This window comes from Rutidosis leptorrhynchoides, chromosome 3 (assembly GCF_046630445.1).
Source record: "Rutidosis leptorrhynchoides isolate AG116_Rl617_1_P2 chromosome 3, CSIRO_AGI_Rlap_v1, whole genome shotgun sequence".
Taxonomy (NCBI): domain Eukaryota; kingdom Viridiplantae; phylum Streptophyta; class Magnoliopsida; order Asterales; family Asteraceae; genus Rutidosis; species Rutidosis leptorrhynchoides.
The window spans coordinates 589,602,520-589,609,853 of record NC_092335.1 but is presented as its reverse complement, the minus strand read 5'-3'; the positions used below and the strand labels follow the sequence as shown (position 1 = coordinate 589,609,853).

Here is a 7,334-nt window from a genome sequence, read left to right as displayed (position 1 = left end):
AAGCTTGCTAAGGCAATTTGCCCATCTTCGCTCTCCACTTGAGCTATACTCTTCTTTGTCAATTCTCTTGGTGAAGGTGCCCATTCATATGTATTAACCGAGATGTCCTCTAGTAAAATTTCGGCCGCATTGGGTGATTTGTACATAAACACTCCACCCGAAGATGAATCAAGATATTGCTTAGTCAAAGCATTAGTACCCCTGTAGAACGTGTTGATGTACCCCTTCTTTGTCAAACCATGCGGTGGGCAAGCTCTTAATAACTTCTTGAAACACACCCACGCATCATACAAAGACTCATCTCCCCGTTGTGTGAACCCATTGATTTCCATTCTTAACCGTTCCACCTTTGAAGGTGGGGAAAAGTGATTGATAAATGCATCGTTTAAATCTTGAAAAGATCTAATAGAATCGAATGGCAAATTCCTTAACCAAGCTTTTGCTTCTCCTTCAAGCGTGAAGGGGAATGCCCTTAGCTTAAAAGCGTCATCGGAGACGTTTTTGGTTTTATAGATGTCACAAATATCGTTAAAGTGTTGAATGTGTTCGAAAGGATTCTCATCTATTAACCCGTGAAAGAACCTATCCTTGATCATCGTGAAAAAGTTACCCTCGATTTTCCAATTATCTAGCTTCAATTGGTGGCTTTGTAATAGCCGGAGGCACAACCGTTTGTGCCACCAACCTAACATTCCACATTGGAGTGTCGTTTGGATCATTTGCAATTTCATCATTCACCGGATCAACATTAACATGTGGATTACCCTCTTCTTCTCCGTCCATTTCTATCAAACAAAATGGCAAAACCTCAAAATGCTTCCTTAAATCCCGTTCTTCTCTACGCTTATAAACCCCGTGTATGTGTTTTTCAGGGTCGGAAAATGGTTGTGTGATCTCTTGATCCTTTTGGGACCTTCTTCTCATACACCAAAAGACCTAACCTTCAATGACAACACAAACGGTTATCCAATACAAAATAATATATAAAAAGACAATAAAAGTAACTTTTGTAAGGACGAATCCTTACAAAAGGATCAAATAACTAAAAGCTTAAACCAAATACCCAACTTAACTTAGCTAACCGCTCCCCGGCAGTGACGCCAAGAAAGTGTGATGTGACGTGAGGATACCATTCATAACTCTCAAAATTTATACAAGATGTAAATATTACAATTAAGCACGCACAACTATCGAGCACTAAAAACCCAATTATTATAGCACTTAATGTAAGTATTCTTAACAAGTTCGTCCCGAGAGAGCGGTGTAAGTTGAATACTTGAAACTAATACTTATCCTAGGGATTTGTTTGATTGGGGGTTTTGCGAGAGATTTTAACTAACAACTAAACTTTGCAATTAAACAAACTTAGACTTAACTAGCGACAAGTAACAAGTAATTAAGAAATGAGATTAAATTAATAAGACAAAAAGTGTTCACTTATGTAATCCTCTCTATGCTTGGATGGCCCTTATTTTACCCAAATTGATATCACGTAAGTTGTTTGAACTAGTAAATGTTCTTAATCAAATTATACTTTAGAAAATTCACATAAGCTTGGTATCCTAAGATCAAAGAATATATGAGTTGATTATTGAGATTATGCTTGGGTTGAAATCACTTAAAAGCCTTCAACCATCAAAGTCACCTAAGATAGTCAAACACCACTATGATGAACAAAGGTCAATTGAAAACCAACTTAGACTAGAAACACAATCACTTGAAATCTGTCACGACCCTACTTTTTCCGCTATCTTTTATCGTTAATTATTTAACGACCGTTAACTGTTAATTGTGCTACGTCATTTCTATGGCCTATATTATTATATTAATAATAATATATTAATTATTAAGTGTTATGTGAATATTTGTATTCGTATTTTAAATTATACGTTTCTACGTGTCGCGGATTTCTATCCGGTGAATCTTTTCGGTTTTTAAACCAACGGTCGCGTTTTTGGGATATTTAAATCCTAATTATTTTAAATATGATATTTTAAGGTCATATTATTATATAAGGTATTTATATTTATTTTTCTTCGCGCGTTTGTTATCTTTCCGGATTTTTAATCGCGTAAGTGCGTTTTCGCGTTTCGGGACTCGTTCGGGATTTCGGGCCATCAGGAAATAATCTTATAGCAAGTTGGCCCACCATGAGGCCCACCCCATCCATATTCGGCCGAATGGGGGGAGGGAGGGAGTATTACTCCCTTGATATCTATTTTTGATGTTTTATTTTTCCATTCCACAAAATCCCTTAACCTAATATTATTTTTGGTGCTCTCTCCTCTCTCCCTCTTCTCTTTGCCATCGCCAACCATCACCATATCATCATCATCATCATCATCAACCAAAAATATTGCTTGGATCAAGGATCAATTAACACCAACGCATTCCTCGTTCCGTTCTCTACGCGATTACACTTCTTGTTTCTTGATTAGGGTATAAACCCTAACCCTAGAACTGTTAATTTTTATTTATTTTTCTGTATTTTATGTTTATATTATTAGTATGATGATTATTAGTTGTTGTAATGTTGATTGCATGCGTAGAATTGCTCGATTGCATATTTTTCGGTTTGATAAAATTGGGACAGCAGCTTTTTTGTGTGTTTCTGATATTGTAACTGATGTTAATCATAAAATAAAGTATATAAATGAGTTCCTCTCATCAATACATTAATTTTAGACTCCGGATTCATGTCGTTTCGATTCCTGGAACCCTAATTATGATCAAAATGGTATTTTGTTAAGATTGAAATGTGATTTTGGTATGAACCAGGTTTGGTCCGACTTTGTGACCATATTTGGTGACTTTAGGGTGTTTTAGTGTGTTAGGACTGATGGTGGGGCGAACTTTCATGTTCGGGTCATCTCAATCCGAGCCACGAATCACCCGTTACGTCTAAAACACGTTTTTGATTGAATTGAAGTTCCAAGTAGTGTATTGGCTGTATATCACGACTTGTGGGCTGTTTATGGTGTGTTCTTCAGTATACCAAAGTGTCGGGTGGTTTGATTAGGCAGAGATATATGTAAGGCTCGCCGAAAACCGACACCCGGGGCTCAGGATACGACCCGATGAACTTTTGATTTAAAACTTATGATTAATTATTAAACTTATGATATAATTAATGGATTTCAATATCATTTAATTACTTATGATAAAAAAGTAATTATTATTATTTAAGGCTTATGATATATATTTATTATATCATTTAATTAATATTTATGATTTAATTAACATTTTAATTAAACATATGATTGATAATACTTCATTATTAATAGAAAATACTTATGATAAGTATTAAACTTGTATCATGGGATTATTGTAATAAGACTTATAATAAGGATTAATTAATTATTTAATTATTATAAGGCTTAATTATTATTTAATTATAATTTAATTATTAAATACTTATGATTTAATAATTATAATTAGAAACTTATGATATGATTAATAATTCATTATTAATTAATAATACTTATGATATGATTTAAAATTTATTATTAATTAATAATACTTACGTTATGACTAATATTTAATTAATTAATTAAATACTTATGTTATATAAATTATATCATTTAAATTTATATTAACTTTAATAATTCATTTTAATTTAATAAAACTTATGTTATGACATAATTAGACATATTTAACTTTAACAAACATTATAACTTACATTATCATTATAACTTACACTTTTAAAATTAACGTTGACAATGTTTGACCAAGGTTGACTTTTGAGTTGACTTTCGGTTGACTTTGACTTTCAGTTGACTTTTGTTGACTTTCTAATTAAGGAAACTTTCCTAACTTATAAACTTTCCAAAAATAGAAACTTTCCAAAAATAGAAACTTTCCAAAAATAGACACATTCCAAAAATGGAAACCTGCTAAAAATAGAAACTTTCTAAAAATAGAAAGTGTGTGTCCGCAAGCTGTTCCGATCAAACCGATGCATATTGAGTAATGTTCTATGACTACTTGCAACATGTACAATAGATATCATACTAAGACTTGACCTAAGTTAGTTATTTATATCGACCTGCTTTATTTATAGGTCGGCGTTGTGATCATTCCTGATCACTGTACTACATTTGCTGTTCGCTTAATTGTGTTGGTTACTTCATTACTATTAAGGTGAGTTATAGTCCCGTTTTTACATACTTTTCAAAGTATATTTTTGGGATGTGATTACATGCATTTTATTTCACGTTTAGACACAAGTGACAATTAAATTTAAATTATTCATTGTGAGTTGGACAAAAATATACCCTAGTCTGGTAACTGTAATCATTGGTTTCTACCGGTGAACGCGAATCCTACGGATAGATCTATCGGGTTTGACAACCCCATTTCGAGCTAGTCGCGCTAGCAATTTATAATCGGAATGTTTAGTACTTCGTATTTTGTTGTAGATACACTGTCCAGTGTATATTTTTATTATGTTTGGCAAGGGTAAATAAATGGTTAAGTGGTTACCAGGTGGCTCATTGATAATGGAATAATGTTTAATATTTTCTAACATTTTTAAATCTTGTGGTCTAAAGTTTATTCAATTATTTAAACCTATAATTCACTCAACCTTTGTGTTGACAGTTTACTCGCATGTTTTCACAGGTACTTGAGTTTATGTGATGCTTCCGCTGTGTTTAGAAGAGTCTGCATGCATTTGGGCAGATTTTTATGAACAATTTATGAAACTTTGGCTTGCATTCGGTTTTTGAATAATTATTACTTGTGGGTTGTTGACAATGTTTTGTGTCAACTTTGGTTTATTAATATGTTGGGTTACTTTTAAACTACATATTTTGGTATGTTTTCCTTTTTGAGAAACTTTTGAAATAAAAGAATGCAATGTCGTTTGTTAAATTCATTTAAGTTCGATCAAGCTGTGGGACCAAGTGACGGAGCCGTTAAGTGTTTTGACAGGGCCATCACAGTTGGTATCAGAGCTCTGGTTGTAGGGAACTAGGCGATCTTAATGTGGTCAACCCGTAGTTCTTAGGGTGCATTAGAGTCTAGTCTACAGCCCGACCCTTTTGCTATAGCATTATTATGCATTTCATTTCGTATGAGTTATATAATTAGCATTTATATCTTTTGGTATGTGGTTTGCGGTTTTACTGTTTGCAGATGTCGACTTCGAGCGATAACTCCATTGCTGCTCCTGCTCCTCCGACTGCTGCCATACGCCGTGCTGGTCAACCAGAGATCGATGATCCTGTTCACTACTACTTTTCCACTCTTACTCATATGAACAGGGCTTACAATGAAGTGACGCGTACTAATGCTCTTAGTGATTGTATGCGTACTTTGCCACACAACTAGATGATGGACCAGATTCGAGCTAGTATGGATTCGTTTGTTAGCTTCAAGAACAATGTTGGGTTCGAGACTCGTAAGCGTAACCGTGAAGTTGACGGTAGGTTCGAGGCTCTAGAGAGCACAGTTTGTGGTTTGAAGGCAGAGTTGGAAGAAGTGAAAGGAAAGTTGCGGAAGTATGAGATATGATGATTCATGATTGATTACTTATTTCATAAGACTTAATGTCCTTTCATACATACATTTTTGGATTATGTACGGCGTTTTGCCGAGGATTTTATTAAAGTTTTGTTATGGGATGTTTTTCATTATGTATGGATGGTTATTTTTATGACATCTATTATCATTATCACATTTTATTTCTGATGTTGTGACTCTTGGCATATTATATTATGCGTAATGCAGATCATGTATGTTAGGTGCTATGTATGTTGTATGATGTTATCATAAAATATGTATGCATGTGGTGGTTATTTCTATAACAATCATAACTGTCATGTTATTACTCATAGTGTTTACTGACTATTATTTTAATGGTTAATCTTTTCTTGTTCGATCTATTCCTTTATAACACTGGTATTATTCTTAGTACTAACGGTTGTGTTATTCTGTTTTGAAGATCATGCCTCTTAGAGAGTCCAACGAAGGCCGTATCCAACGTCTTGTTACCGAAGGGATAGCTACTACTATGGCAGCGAATGCTAATGCAAATGCTAATGCGAACAACAATCAGGTGGGATGCTCCCACAAAACGTTCATGGCAAGTCGCCCACAGGAATTTAGTGGTACAGAAGGACCCATAGGACTTACCCGCTGGTTCGAGAAAATCGAGTCTATTTCCAGGGTTAGTCGAGTCCGAGAGGAAGACAAGGTTAGTTTTGCTAGCTGCACTTTGAAGGATAGTGCATTGACCTGGTGGAACAACTTGGTTAACAGTTTGGGAAATGATGTGGCTTATGGTTTAACTTGGAATACTTTCAAGGAAAGAATGATCACCCGCTACCGACCTAGGGGTGAGCTTAAGAAGTTAGAGGTTGAACTTAAAAACTTAAAAATGAAGGGCATCGAATTAGATGCCTACGAGCAGAGGTTCTTTGAGTTGACTTTGTTGTGCCCTAATGTTTATGCTAATGAGAATCTTAAAATTGAAGCTTACATTGATGGGTTGTCCGAGAAAATTGAACATGGAGTTGAATCTAGTGAGCCCCAGACTATTGAGGCCGTGATGTCGATGGCTCATAAGTTGAATGATAAGATCTTGAGAAGAAGCAAGGCTGCTGTAACCGAACCCAGTGAAGAGGCTGTTAAGAAAGCTGATAATAGGAAGAGAAAGTGGGATAATAACCGCAATCAAAACCAGAATCAGCAGAAAAAATAGGATACTTCTGGTTCAAATAACCTCAGTCAGCGTGTGTGTCCACGTTGTTACAAGGCTCATGATGGTTTCTGTACCGTGACTTACAAGAGGTGTTCTAAACAGGGACACATTGCTAAGGATTGTACGGTGCTTCTGTCGGGTTCTACTGCTCCTGCTGCAGGTGATAATAATGGTAATAATGCTGGTAATAGAGGTGGTAATGGTAATGGTAATGGAAAGTCGAATAATGGTGGTAATCCGAGGGTTTGTTACGAGTGTGGGAAGCCGGGGCATTTCCGTGATGCCTGTCCCAACAAGAAGACTGCAGAGACTGCGCGTGGTAGAGCGTTCAACAATAACGCCAGGGATGCTGAGGAAGATCCTAAACTTGTTACTGGTACGTTCTCGGTCAACGATTTATCAGTTTATGTACTATTTGATTCAGGGGCTGATTTGAGTTTTGTGTCGAGTAAATTAAGTCCAAAAATCAAAACACCGTTAACTCCTTTAGACAATACGTATGTTGTTGAAATAGCTAATGGTAAGGTACTCACTGCTAAGACTGTGCATCGTAAGTGTAACATTAGTTTAGCTGGTAGAGATTTTGAGATATATTTGGTACCGATTGAACTTGGTAGTTTTGACATTGTCA

General features: G+C 35.4%; 1 non-coding gene across 1 annotated transcript; it reads left to right on the top strand.

Annotated features, from left to right (window-relative positions):
* Positions 1-234: 234 nt before the first annotated feature.
* On the top strand, positions 235-342 carry LOC139903080 (small nucleolar RNA R71). Its single transcript, XR_011777926.1, has one exon. It is a non-coding gene; the product is annotated as a small nucleolar RNA R71 (small nucleolar RNA).
* The last annotated feature ends 6,992 nt before the right edge of the window (positions 343-7,334 follow it).